This window comes from Balaenoptera acutorostrata, chromosome 6 (genome assembly GCF_949987535.1).
Source record: "Balaenoptera acutorostrata chromosome 6, mBalAcu1.1, whole genome shotgun sequence".
NCBI classification, from domain to species: domain Eukaryota; kingdom Metazoa; phylum Chordata; class Mammalia; order Artiodactyla; family Balaenopteridae; genus Balaenoptera; species Balaenoptera acutorostrata.
The window spans coordinates 113,697,747-113,711,436 of NC_080069.1; the positions used below are offsets into that span (position 1 = coordinate 113,697,747).

Here is a 13,690-nt window from a genome sequence, read left to right on the forward strand (position 1 = left end):
GTCTGTGCTCAAACCCCTAAAGGTTATTTCGTATGTCCACACAACCCACAGTCTTTCCTAAATAAAGCTAACACTGCACTCCCCAACTTAAATTAAAATACCAGAAAATCCAAAAGCCTCTAACTAAATTTTACATGAACTATTTGGGGATAAAAGCTGACAACAAAGGATCTGTTATCTGCACCTTGAAGAGCCATAAAGCTCCATTCCTAACACTTTCAGAAGCTGGATGTACATTACCTCTGTCTGCCTCTAGCATGGGACTCAGATATTACATCACTCAAATGCCTGAAAACTGCCCTATTACCCAGAAAGCACCAGGTTATCTGAGACACTGCACCAAGGTATCCCTTCCTCCCTCTGATACACAGCCCTCAAACACGCTGGGCCCTGCCCCCTTGCAGTATCTTCACAAAGACATCTGCCCTGCACCTGCTGCAATTCTGTTTCTGTTCACTCTTGGTGTACTCCTCTTGACTCTGTATGGCTCTTCTATTTGCCCACTCATCTGGCCAATGTGCTAGGACGACACTCCACCACACAACTCCTTCAAATTTGGGAGTGTGTACTCAGCTCTCCCTTATCCCTTCCCCAGTCACTGGGTTCTGCAACTAAAATCAGGCTTCACGATCTCTCTGATCCTAGAAGCATGAACTTTCATATATGGTAAAGGGCTTAATGTTCTCCATTTTCCAGTACCATCATTCCAGGATCCACACACACAACCCCACACACTCTCCAGTTCCTCTGAAGGTCAGAATTTAATCCCCTCCTCTTTAGTTTCTTTTTTTTTTTTTCCAACTTCTACACTCCGTCCTTCTATATACTTACAGTGATCTAAAAAACTGTGGCCCTTTTAATCTCTCAAGACCCCAAGTTTTCCAATCTCTCTCCACACTTCAGGACCCCGCTCTTTCCATACTCTTTTAAAGCAACCTGATTTCCTAATTCTCTCCAGCCTGAATACTCACTTCCTGCTCTAAACCTGGGCCTCCTACTTCCCCCACCATTGCCCCAATCCAATATACAACCTACCCCTTTCTAGTAACAGACGTGTCCACACACATCCCCACCTTACCCTTTCGTTACCCCACTACAGGCACTACGCATTCTTCCACATCCTCTACCCAAAGATATCCTGTCTTCCCCCTTTCCTTCCCTTTGTTCCCTACCTACCCACTTCCCTTTACCAGACAAAATCTAGCCCCCCAAACCCATGCTTCCCTCCCTGCACATATTGTATACTTGTCTTCAAACCTATTCCCTACTGCATCCCCTCTACTGATTTCCCTCCCACACACTCCACCCACCTCTCTTTCCTTGTCCCCAACTTCACATGTCCTGCCCCAGAAACATTTCCTTCCATCTGCTCCCCCTCCCCGCCTCACCTGCCACTCCAAGAACATCTCCCTTCCCCCACACCTCTGGCCCTTCACCTCACACACACTCCACTCCATCTGCCCCCTCCAAGGTCTCCCCAACCCCAAAGTCCCCTCTCTCGCTGCTCCCCCATCTTCATCCATACTTCTTTCAAGAACACCCTCCAGGGACTTCCCTGGTGGTCCAGGGGGTAAGACTCCACACATGCAATGCAGGTGACACGGGTCTGATCCCTGGTGGGGGAACTAAGATCCCATATGCCATGTGGCATGGCCCAAAAAAAAAAGAACACCTTCCATTATTTCACTCACTTGTCCTGTTCTTCGCTAAATGCCCCGGCATCTCCTGCCCAGACATCTCCTCTCCATCCCCATCACTCTCTCCCACTGTCCCCACTTCTCTGTCAAACCCCTCAAACTCAGACCCTGCTCCAAACGCCCTCCCCCTTCTACCCTCTACTCATCTCCCCTGAGCACGGCTACCAGAGAGATACCTGCCTTCTGCCCTCACATGCTTTCCCCTGGCAGGGCCTATCTATCCAGCCTCAACACCCTCCTGCCTCCCTCCTGGCCAGACACTGCCCTCACACCTCTCACACGTCTCTTGAAGTCTCTGGGCCTGTCCTCCCGCACCTCCTGCCTGAACACCTCACCATCACTCCAGAGACCCCCCCCCGACACCCTCCTTCCCCCCCAACCCTTTCCAGGCTCACCCTGCCACACTGCCCCCGAGCCAGACACCTCCGCATTTCCCTTCACATTTGTCCGCGGTCTTCCTGATTATCTTGCCCCCAGTCCCTGCCCCTCGCACGCAGCCCTGGCCGGGACATCGTCTCTTCCATGACTCCCTCGAGTCCCCAGTCTTCTCCTTCCGTTCCCATCACACTCGCCCCTGCCCTCCCCAAGCCTCCCTCACACCCTCCCGAACCCCCACGGGCTGCCCCCGACTCGCCCGACTGCCCTCCAACCCTTCCGCGCTCGCCCCGGCCCCCATGGGTCCCCAGAACCTGCCCGAAGGCCCTCAGCCTCCACTGGGCCGGATCCCTCACCCTTCCTTCTCCCCCAAATCTGCCCACACCCTCCGCCCGCCCCCGCGCAGCCTCTCCCCCAGCCCCTGCCCCCAACGTCCTCCAACACCTGCCCAGAACCCTTCGCCCTCCATCCCACCCAGAGCCCCCGGTGCCGGGTCCCCCACACTGCCCACGCCCTCCCTTCGCTCGGGGCCGGGACGCTGTGCCCCCCGAAGGTGAGGAAGGCTGCCCGCTGCCCTTGCCCGAAGCGGCCGGGGCACCGCAACTGCTGCGGCGGCGGCGGCCGCCACAATGCCGGAGCCACGGGGGCCGGGATTGCTCCCTGCTCTCCGCCCCGGCCGCCGCTGCCGCCACCGCCGCCGCTGCTAAGGACGCACAACAAACAATGCGGGGCCCGGGCCGGCACCGCCAACCGCCTCAACCGCCGCCTTAACCGCCGCCCGCCCGGGACGGCCAGCCGCGCAGGCGCCTACCCCTCCGCCGCAGCCTACCCGCGCCGCCGCGCTCTGCCCGCGCCCGGTCCCCGCTCCCGCTCCGCCGCCGCCGCCACCTCGTCCGCCTGCGTCTCCGACTCCTCAGCCCAGCGGCGGCGGCTGCGGCGGTTGCTGCCCTGGTGGCGCTAGCGGCTCCGGTCTCCCCTTCGGCGGCGGCGGCGGCGGCGGCAGCGGGCACGTGACGCCTCCGAGCGCGCCCATTGGCCGGGCCGGGGGGCGGGCCCCGCGGCTGCTGGGAAACGGAAAGCCCGCCCCCTCGCTCGCCGCGCGCCCCCTCCACGCGCGCTCCGCCGCACCTGAGGGCGCCTGCCAGCGCCCGGCGTCGCCCTGCCGCGCCACCGCCTGCGCCAACTGCGCACCTGGGAGCGCGCAGGGAGCACACGCTGGTGGCGGCCGCATGCACCTGCGAGCGGACGCTTACGTAAACTGCGTCCCAGCGCCAGGCCCCCTCCTGCTGCAGCACCTGAGCCCCGCTGCGCTAGCGGCGTAACTGCTGCGGAGCGGGGACGAGCTGCGCAAGGAGGCGAGCGAAATGCACGGAAACTTCGTAACTTCCGAATCTGGGAGCGGCTCCCGGCCGCCGCCGGGGCGAGCCGGCCTTTCCCGCCCAGCGCCCCAGTGCTCGGTATCTGCCAACTCAAGCAGTTACGCAAACGGAGTAGGTGCCATAATGCCTCTCCAGGTGGAGGAGGGGGAGGCGAGTGCCTCTCCTTCTCCCACTCTTCACGGACCTCCCTGGGACTGAGTTGGGGCCAGGACCTCTCTGACCTCCTTAGAGTTAGGTCAGACTTTGGCTGAACCCCTGCCCAGCCTGTGCTGGGGAAGAAATGAAGGTTTGCTTTTTACTTAAGTTCACTAGCCGGCACCTTCTTGGTACCCAGCATTCTGCCAGCGAGGTGGGCCCCTACTACTGAGTACCTCATGCATGACAGGTGCTGTACTGGGGGCTGGGATGCACAGGTGAATGAGACAGGTCCTTACCCTAAAGGAATTCCCAGCCTAGGGTGGAAATGATCTGACCACACAGAGCCAAGGCTTGGAGAGCTGGGGGTACGGGAGGGATCTCCCACAGCGGCTCCATCCAGGGCCTTTCCATCTTTCTAACATACTAGGCTCAAATATTTTAACAGCTTTGCTTCATTCACAGGGTAAAGTGTAAACACCCTAACTCAACTTAAAAGGCTTTGATGGGCTTCCCTGGTGGCTCAGTGGTTAAGAATCCGCCTGCCAATGCGAGGGACACGGGTTAGAGCCCTGGTCCGGGAAGATCCCACATGATGCAGAGCAACAAAGCCCATGCGCCACAACTACTGAGCCCGCGCTCTAGAGTCCACACGCCACAGCTACTGAAGCCCACACGCCTAGAGCCTGTGCTCCACAACAAAAGAAGCCACTACAATGAGAAGCCTGCGCACTGCAACTAGAGAAAGCCCACACGCAGCAACGAAGACCCAATGCAGCCATAAATAAATATATTAATTAATTAAATACATTTTTTTTTTTAAAAGGCTTTGATGATCTGGCCTTAAGTTTCAAGTTACACACCCTTGCCTTTGCCCCCTCCTTCAGGCCAACTTGACCCTCCAGTTACACTGAACTTGAGAACTGTGGTTGACATAGTATGGCACTTCTGAGCCTCCTGAGTCAAGTGCTAGGCCCCAAATCCTTTTCTATACCTTCTCCCCACCTCCAACCACCATACCTTTCTTTATCCTCCTGAAAAACTCCTTGGTGTTCTTATCAGTCAGCTCAGAATGTATTCTCTGCAGAACTCCTCGGCTGCCTTCAACACATTGCCTAAACTCCCTCTGCTTTGCACGTAACCCCATGAAACCATGAATTCTTATAACACTAGATTGTAGTTTTTTTGCTGTCTGTCACCTCCCTGGACTGTAAGTACCTTGAGGACAGCGTCATCTCTCTACCTTCGTGGGGTAGGAAGGACATGAGATGAGATCATTAAAGCTGGGCTTTGCAGGAAGGACATGAGTCTGTTGGGGGAGGAGAGACAGGCTGCACTAAAAAAGCCTGGGGTCAAGTGAGATAATAATATTTCATACCTAGCAATCTGCAAAAGGTTGTCCTAAGGCTCCAGTGAGAAATATATCTCAGGCACTAAGTATGGTGCTTGGCACTTTGTAAAATTTAAAATTTTTTTTAAATAGGAGGATTGCACAGCGTTAAGCATTTAATGGTATCTCTTATTCCAATATTTTTCAAAATATTTATTTATTTATTTGGCTGTGCCTGGTCTTAGCTGCAGCAGGCAGGATCTTCGTTGCTGCGCGCGGGATCTTCGTTGCGACGTGCGAAGTCTTAGCTGTGGCATGTGGAACCTAGTTCCCTGACCAGGGATCAAACCCAGGCCCCTGCATTGGGAGCGCGGAGTTTTAGCCACTGGACCACCAGGGAAGTCCCCTCCAAAATCTTTTTTAGTTGAAGTATAGCTGATTTACAATATTGTGTTAGTTTCAGGTGTACAGCAAAGTGATTAATTCTTTTTTGTTGTAACTTATTACAAGATATTGAATATAGTTCCCTGTGCTATACAGTAAATCCTTGTTGTTTATCTATTTTATATATGGTAGTATGTATCTGTTAATCCTATACTCCCAATTTATCCCTCCCTTCTCCCCTCCTCTTTAGTAACCAAAAGTTTGTTTTCTGTGTCTGTGAGTCTGTTTCTGTTTTCTCTTATTCCAGTATCTTTATTGGATTTAGAATTCCAAACATTCCTGACAAAAACATGCAAATGAAACCACAGTAAAGAAAGTAAAATTTTTCAAGTATGCCTCTTCCTTCCTGTCCCCCCTCCACTCCCTTCACCCCTAATCCCACCTTCCAAGGCAGCTACTTTTAAGTTTTCCATGTTCTATAATGTATGTCCAGAGAAAGAAGAAGATTGCAGAAAATTATGTTCTTATAATGTATATGTATACTTGTATTCTGCATAGAAAAAGGTTGGAAAGGATTAAACACCACTTACTACTGTTACGCCTGGAAAGTAGAATTGGGCGTGGAGTTGGAGGACTAAATACTTCTGCATTGTTTTAATTTTTTAAGAGAACATATACATTATACGTAAAGCACATTTTGAAAATTTTACTGAGGTATATTTACATATAAAATTCATGCATCTCAGGTATACAAATCAGGGATTTTTAGTAACTTTACCAAGTAATGCAACGTCAATATAAATCAGTTTCAGATCATTTTAGATTCCCCATAAACCCTTCATTCCCATTTACTGTTAATCCCCATTCCCACCCTTAGCCACAGGCAATGACTAGTCTACTCTGTCGCTCTATTTTTGCTTTTCTAGCTATACTAGGTACATTTTTTAATCAAATAGACGTTTTAGGGAAAAAAAAAAGAATAAAAGTATCACCTCCTAAGCCCACCCAGTGATAGTAATCACTGTTAATATTTCTATCTGTTGTTCCAAGCTTTTCCTGTGTATAAAAATATATAACTTTTATGAAGTGAGATTATAGTATACCTTCTGGGTTTTTTTTTTTCACTTAACAATATAAAGTAATTACACCTCTCTTTGTGTCACTGAATACTCTTTGGCATAATGTATCTTAAGAATGATTTCATTAAACCAAATCTCTATGTTGGGTATTTGGGTCTTTTCCAGTATTTCCACTGTTATAAACAGGGGAAGGTAATAGATGCTGTAAAGTTCTAGAGCTCAGTGAGCTTTGATATCACACCTAAGTTCAAATACTAGCACTTCTTGTTTCATCCATTGGCTGCACAAATATATACTGGGAACCTACTATGTGCTAGTCCCTAGGAACACAAAAGCAAGCAAACAGCTACCCAGCCCTACCCTCATGGGGCTCAAGGCCAGTGGGAGAGAGACGTACTTTAATCAAATAATAACACTGAATGGCCCGCAGAGAGGGGAGCCTCCGGGCAATGGGGAGGGGAGGGGAGAAGTAGGGTCCTCTTGAGGAGGCGTCTTTGGAGCATATCCTTGGCATAGCGCTGTGCTATTCTTCCAGAAGGCACCTCAGAAAGGGAGGTGGATTGGCTGCCCTGCCTGAGCGATGTGCAGCCCTTCACAGTTCCTGGTGCTTTCACACTCTTAGCTCATTTGACCCTCTCATCTCCCCATGGAAGAGAAGAAAACAGAGGACATCGAGGCCCAGAGAAGGAAGTGAATTGCCCCAAGTCACCAGGCCAGGAAAGAAGGGCACAGCTGAAATTAGACTCTGGTCTGACTCCTAGCCCAGTGCTCTTGGTCCCAAAGGACACTAGCCTCTAGAGAGGGCGCTCATATTTGAAGGACCACATTGAGACATAGGCAGAAAACACATGGAGCCGCACTATCCCATACAATAGGCAATAATTTAATATTCAATTTCTCTCCTGCATTAGATATATTTTAAGTGCTCCATAGCTACATGTGGCTAGTGGCTCCCATATTGAATGGCTCTGGTATAAAACTTTTCCATCATTGTAGAAAGTCCTATCGGTCAGGGATGACCTAGAGGAACAATAATAATATATTCATAGTAATAGTAATATCTAACTTGTACATGATTTTCCAAAGCACTTGCCCTGGGAGGTACAGGTCAGTCTGGTCTCCCTCTTCTTCATTTCCCCACCATAGGCCAGTTCTATAGAAAGAAGCTGAAGACAGAAAGGTGGCTAGTCGTGCCCTAGGTCGTGGGGGGGGGGGGGGGGTGGGACCTAGGGGATATGACATCCCTCAACTTTGTGCCATCAAGTTTCTAAATCTACATGTATCTCCAGCCATTCTCTCCTCCTTCCCTCCTTTTACAAAAACCGGCTCTTCTCAACCAAGGCCAGGTCCTTCCCCTGCGTCTGGATGCCCTCCTTACCTACCCTCTAAGGAACTTCATGCCTTAATGTGCCCCTCTCTGCTGTGGTCAGCCTCTCCTTCTCTCCTGGATTCCTTCCATTATTATCCAAACAGTCTCTTCTGTTCTTAAAAAAAAGAAGAAGAAGAAAAGAAACTAGATCCCCAGGTGATCACATGCACCTTGTAGTTTGAGAACAACTGACCCCAAATCAACAGCTTCAGGTGTCAATTGGAGGAGACTCGACTATCACAGAAAAATTGCCATTGCTGACACGGTTTTCTGAAATGCTGAATAACTCTTGGTAGAGTCTGAACACAACAAGGTGTAATCTTCATTCACTTTGCGTAGTATCTGCCTCCCTGGAATATTAAAATCATGCTAGAATATACTCTGTATGAAAAAGGTAGTTAGTTGTTAGGCTCAGATAATTGTACACAGGACTTTCACCTATGTAAATGTCCAGTGTGACATTCAAAAAATCGTGATGCAGGGAATTCCCTGGTGGTCCAGTGGTTAGGACTCCTCACATCCACTGCTGGGGGCACGGGTTCGATCCCTGGTCAGGGAACTAAGATCCCACATGCCACAGTGCAGCCAAAAAAAATACAAAAATACAAAAATTCATGATGTGTAATTGTCCATATATTGCAGGGCATCTAGCATTCTGAGCTTCCCCCCAATAAATGCCATTATGCCTACCCAAACTCCACCACAAATGTCTAAAAGCTCCAAGTGAGAACTATGGCTCTAGACTCTCATTCAACAGCCTATTCAGGATCTCTATTTGGATGTCTCACATGCTACTCAACTGTCCATAAGTGATGGATCTTTCCCCTAAAACCCAAACTTATTGCCCCTACTGTTCCCCATTTCAGCTCTCTTGTTGAGGCTATGATAGCTATTGATATTGAATGACCAGTAGACTGAAGGTTTCACAGGGGTAGAATGTTTCTTTGATTTGTTCTCTTTGTATGCCTTAGAATAGTGCCAGGCATAGAGTAGTCACTTAAATATTTACTGAATGTGTGCGCAGCAAATTTTCCCAGTCCTCTTCCTCAGGTAACAAACCTCAAAGAAGACATGAAGATACCAGTGATTCCTGGTCAGAAAGTCCCCACGTCTTACAGAATGTCTTCTAATATCCCTGATACTTGTATCAGTGAAAGATGCAAAACAGCCCACATCGACTGCTGAAACTTTCCCACCAAAGGAGGGAAAGACAGCCTTCCTGGAGGTTTGAGGATGAAGCCCAAATTCATCAGCCTCAAGCATAAAATTTCTTTGAAGTCTCACATTTTATCTTTTAAATTCATGCACATTTCACTTTTTATTCCCATGTTTGTTTTAACATGAAACTAACATTTTAAATTACTTCCCTTTAGGAGAAAAATTCAAAGCCCATTTTTCCAACACTTCAAAAAGGAATTCACACGCTAGGAAGATGTTCCTTATCTATCAGGTGGCTCTGAATATTCCCTGGCACATCACCATCTAGCCCTGATGGTAATTATACTAACAGCCAACATTTATTAAGCACTTACTATATGCCAGGCAGTACATTAAGCACTTAACGTGCATTATGTCTTTAATCCTTGCAACTATCCTACAAAGTAGGCACAATTTTCATCTTAATTTAAGGCTCCCGGAAAGTAAGTAACCTGCAGTATGTCACAGAGCTGATGAAGACCTGGGATTCAACTTGGTGTCCTCAATCACTGTGCTGTCCACCCCAGTTTGAAAAGCAAGTTTCTAGACTTTTAGAACAAGAATACTTTCAGACAGCAGGAAGGCCCTAAGAAATCACCCACCCCGTGTACTTTGCAAACCAGGGAAAGCACTGAGCTGTCTGGATCTCTGAATGGACACATTTTTAGGGTCCACAAGTTCTAAGAGAAGTTTCTAAATGTGTGTCTTGGCTTCAAATATAATCTACAAATAGTAATAATAAAAGCATATTCTGGATCACTGGGACAGCCATCCTGTAAATGATTCCTGATGCCCCAAATTTAGTGCTCATGTTGGTGCAAAGGTATTGCCTAAAATGATGAGTTTAACATTAAATGCAGATATCTTAGACTAGAGGTCAAATTTTCAAGCCAGCAAGAAATCGTTTCCCTTAAAACAGAGATTCTCAGCTAGGTGTAATTCCCTCCCCATCCCCCCAACCCCTCCTTTAGGACATTTAGCAATGTCTGGAGACATTTTTTGGTTGTTATAACAACTGGCATCTAGTGGGTAGGATCCAAGAATGATGCTAAATATCCCACAATACACAGGATAGGCCCCGCCCCCCATAACAAAGGATAATCCAGCCCAAAATGTCGTGGTGCCAAGGGTGAGAAACCAAGATTTAAAAGCAGTTCTGGGACTTCCCTGGTGGCGCAGTGGTTAAGAATCCGCCTACCAATGCAGGGGACACGGGTTCGAACCCTGATCCGGGAAGATTCCACATGCCGTGGAGCAACTAAGCCCGTGCGCCACGACTACTGAGCCTGTGCTCTAGAGCCCGCGAGCCACAACTACTGAGCCCGCGAGCCACAACTACTGAGCCCACGTGCCACAACTACTGAAGCCCGTGCGCCTAGAGCCCGTGCTCCGCAACAAGAGAAGCCACGACAATGAGAAGCCCGCGCACTACAACGAAGAGTAGCCCCCGCTCGCCACAACTAGAGAAAGCCCGCGTGCAGCAACGAAGACCCAACACAGCCATAAATAAATAAATAAATAAATTTTAAAAAATAAAAAATAAATGGAGTTTTACAGGGGCGAAAGAGAACAGAGTAGAGGGGAAAGGATTGGAAGTGAGATTTCTCTGAATGAGCCTTGTTAGATAGCTTTGACTTTGAAATCTCATAAATGATTCATGTAAATATTTAAATCATTAAGTGATATAAATTTTTAAATAATCCCTAAAATGAAAAACAAGCCAAAACATGAACATAACTTTATATGAGGTTGCTAACATGCCCAGATAAAGAAAAGAATTACCCCAATTGACCTTAAAACAAAGTACTTTCAACCATACATCTTCAATGAGATATATTCTAAGGATAAAGGGAAAAAAACAATAACAAATCTTAAATTCCTCTCAATAATCTTATTGTTAGTAATGATATTAGTGTTGCTATTTTAAAATATGTCTATCATGGAATAAAACGTATTGATAATTATTATCTCTCATGGCCCTGTAGGTTGACTGGGCTTAACTGAGTGGTTCTCACTTGGGGTCTCTCATGCAGTTGCAGTCAGAGGTCAGCTGGGGCTGGATTCATCGGAAGGTTCAACGGGGCTCAAAGTCCAAGATGGTGCACTCATGCTGTTGGCTAGGGAGCTCAACTGAATTGTTAACTGGACTACCTATATGTAGCCTCTTCATATGTCTTAAGCTTCTCACAGCAGTAGCTTTTAAAGCTAGTCCCAGGACTGGCCCAGCGTCACTTTCCCTGTGTTCAGTGGATCACAGTAGTCACAGGCCTGACCAGGTTCAAGGTGGGTGGAGGTATAGACTCCATGGTGGGGGAGGGTTATACGCATGTTCAAACAGGGAAGAAACTGACGGCCATGACAGGCTACCAGTACAGATCTGAGTACAGTGACACTTCCAAAGCATGGGGAAATGGCCTTGACCCTTGTTCCTTGCTCTGTTTAAACTTCTCTCAAATCCACCCTCTTCTCTCCATCTCTCCCCACCACTACCTCTAAGAGGGTGGTGGCCTCATCTCCCCTCATTCTGTTATTCAATAATTGTTGCATACTCCCTGAGACTTTTCCAGAAGACCAGATAGCCAAGATAAAATGAGCACCTTAGTAAGGTGAAACTACTCACTGGCTCACTGAAACATTTAAAGGAAAGAATTGCCAGGAGGTCCTCTGATGCTGCCCCGCTGGCCACTATGTTCCTTTCCAAAGCTCACTTCTTAAAAACAGGTCACAGAAATCGTCCTTGCTGAGTCCCAGTGAGTTTGGATTTCTTTAAAAATAGCTTGTTCTTCAAGTGCAAAAAATAACATCTGAGACGTTTGTTTAAGTGTGAAACACACCTTTGTCATGACTCAGTACAGGCTGAACGGAAGTTTATTAAACTTTCCAAAAAGAAAAATTTCCTCTTGAACCGAGAAAGCCTGAGAGACAACAGCTTGGGAGTGGGGAGGGGGGAGCGGCAAGAAGAAAAGAGACAGACAGGTGGAGCAGGGAGAAAAGCAGTAAAAGGATCTTTCTCATCATGTGAAGGCGGCTTTCACGTGCCGTTCCTTCCACCTTGAACGACCTTCCTCCTCCAGCCGGCCTGATAATATTCTCATCCTCCTTGAAACCTCATTTAAATTTCACCTCTGTGAAGCCTTCTCTGACCCCTCCAGGCAGAGTTACTCCCTCCCTCTTTGTTCTCAAAACACTTTGAACGTGTCTTTATTATTAGCACGTTGTACTGAAGTTGTCAGTTTACAGGTCTGTCTCCCTTAGACTGTGATCGTCTCATCGGCAGGGACACTGGGTGAGTCATCCAGGACCCCCTCTGCCTGGCGCCAGGCCTGGCACGGACGGGGTGTTGGGAGAGGTTGTTGATAAGAGATGGTCTTGCTGGGAGCCGCCTTCAATCCTAAAGTCACTGCTTTCATTCCTCGTTCCACTTTTCAAATGCCTCCTGACTCTCCACACCCTCCTAATGCCAGATCTTTCAATCTACCTGCCTCTGAGCCCTTTCTGAGCTCTGCCCTCATTCTGGATACAAAGGAGCAACTGTCCTCACTGCTACCTAAGGCCAGCTGCTGCCCGTGACCACTGGATCACGTGCCCTTTGTTTCTGCAATTGACCCCCTTTCTCCTGCATCATTGATAACTTTCCCTTTCTGGTAAATTATTCCACCAACACACAAATACTCCATTTTTTCTCAGCTAAACACACACACACACACACACACACACACACACACACACACACACACACACAGACGCCTTTCTCTGCAATTACCCTATTCCCTCCTCATTCCACTGCATTCTGTTCCACTTAATCTTATCAAGGTCATCTGTGGCTTGGGACTTCCCTGGTGGTCCAGTGGTTAAGACCCCACGCTTCCCCTGCAGGGGACACGGGTTTGATCCCTGGTTAGGGAGCTAAGATCCCACATGCTGTGCGGTGCAGCCAAAAAACAAAAGGTCATCTGTGGCTTCCATGTTGTCAAATCCCAATGGTCAGTTTTTTCTCTGCCTCAGTTTACCTCCTATCTAATGCACCTATCCTATCTTGGCACTGTGACTCTGCCAGGCCGCAGCAGCATTCAACACCATTGTTCCTGCTCTTTTCTAGAAACATTTTCTTCCTGGGCTTCCAGGACTCCACACGCCTTCCTTATCTTTCCACCTCACTGGCCACTCCTTCGCAATCTCATTGGGCTGCATCCTTCCCCTCAACCCTACTTCTAAATGTTGGAGTGCCCTAGGGCTCAGTCTTTAGATCTCCTCACTATCAAACCTACTCCCTAAGTGATCCATCCAGTCTCAAGGTCTGACGTAGAACGCTCAGATTGCCATCTGCAACCCCAACTTGGACTCCAGACTCGGGGGCTAACTGCCTACTCAGTAACTTCACTTGGCTATCTCAAAGGCATCTCAAGCTTCAGACGTCTAAAACCAAACTTGTGGGAATTCCATGGCGGGCCAGTGGTTAGGATTCTGCCCTTCCACTGCAGGGGGCCCCGGGTTCGATCCCTGGTCAGGGAACTAAGATCCCGCAAGCCGTGCGGTGTGGCCAAGCAACAACAACAAAAATAATAAAATAAAAATAAAGAAATGTTTAAAAAATTAAAATTAAAAATATAAAGCCAAACTTGTGGTTCCCATCAACTCATCTGTTCTTCCCCCAGGGATCCCCACACCACGGTAAAGTGAATGGCGCCACAGTTCACCCAGCTGCTCAAGCCAAAATCTTTGGACTGCTCTTTAACTCCTCCTTC

General features: G+C 48.3%; 1 protein-coding gene across 6 annotated transcripts in view; it reads right to left on the bottom strand.

Moving 5' to 3' along the window:
* STRBP (spermatid perinuclear RNA binding protein) overlaps nucleotides 1-13,690 on the bottom strand; it is a 193,117-nt gene that overhangs the window by 145,063 nt on the left and 34,364 nt on the right. For 4 of the 6 annotated variants that reach the window (XR_009008579.1, XR_009008578.1, XM_057548090.1 and 1 more), the window contains exon 1: nucleotides 2,902-3,064. The exons of 1 other annotated variant lie outside the window; for it this stretch is intronic. The gene's annotated coding sequence lies outside the window, so the exon portion shown is untranslated. Of the gene's footprint in view, nucleotides 1-2,901; nucleotides 3,065-13,690 lie in introns of those variants that run through there. One more of the 6 variants, XM_057548089.1, reaches the window with a different exon arrangement.